Here is a 988-nt window from a genome sequence, read left to right as displayed (position 1 = left end):
GCTCTTTTTGTAAATGTAAAGTTCTTGAAGCGTAAGACATTTAATCAGTATCGCAGAACGTTACGTAGTAGTTTACTTCAAATGTAAATTCATGCAACTTACACCGTTCTAGTCAATTACTACACAAATTCAATACAGCATTCACTCCCCTTCAAACCAATTCACAAAAAAAATCAACCCATTACTAAAATTACATGCTAATAAAACTCAAAATACATGATAAAATTATACTAAAAACTTTACGTACAAAAACTTAATTACATTATCAAACAAACTTCAAATTCACCTATAGACAAACTTACTTGTAATCTGTAACTTACATACAAAAAACTACAGTTACTTTGTTCACTTACTCAGAACTTAACTCACCTTACCTCAACAAACTTCAAACTTCACCATTATCTGAGACAAACTTCAAACTTCACCATTACTCAGACAAACTTCAAATTCACATTACTAAAACTTCAAATTCACCATTACCTCAAATACTTCAAACTTCAATATTACTATAACAAACTTCAACTTCACCATTACCTCAAATACAAACTTCACCATTACCTTAGACAAACTTCACCATTACCTCAGACAAACTTCAAACTTCACCATTACCTCAAACAAACTTCAAACTTCACCATTACCTCAACAAACTTCAAACTTCATCATCACCTCAAACAAACTTCACACTTCACCATCACCTCAAACAAACCTCAAACTTCACCATCACCTCAAACTTCACCATCACCTCAAACAAACTTCAAACTTCACCATCATCTCAAACAAATTTCACCATCACCTCAAACAAACTTCACCATCACCTCAAACAACTTCAACTTCACCATCACCTCAAACAAACTCAACTTCACCATCACCTCAAACAAACTTCAAACTTCACCATCACCTCAAACAAACTTCAAACTTCACCATCACCTCAAACTTCAAACTTCACCATCACCTCAAACAAACTTCAAACTTCACCATCACCTCATGC

Source organism: Penaeus monodon, chromosome 24, assembly GCF_015228065.2.
Source record: "Penaeus monodon isolate SGIC_2016 chromosome 24, NSTDA_Pmon_1, whole genome shotgun sequence".
NCBI lineage: Eukaryota > Metazoa > Arthropoda > Malacostraca > Decapoda > Penaeidae > Penaeus > Penaeus monodon.
Note: the sequence above shows the minus strand (reverse complement) of the source record.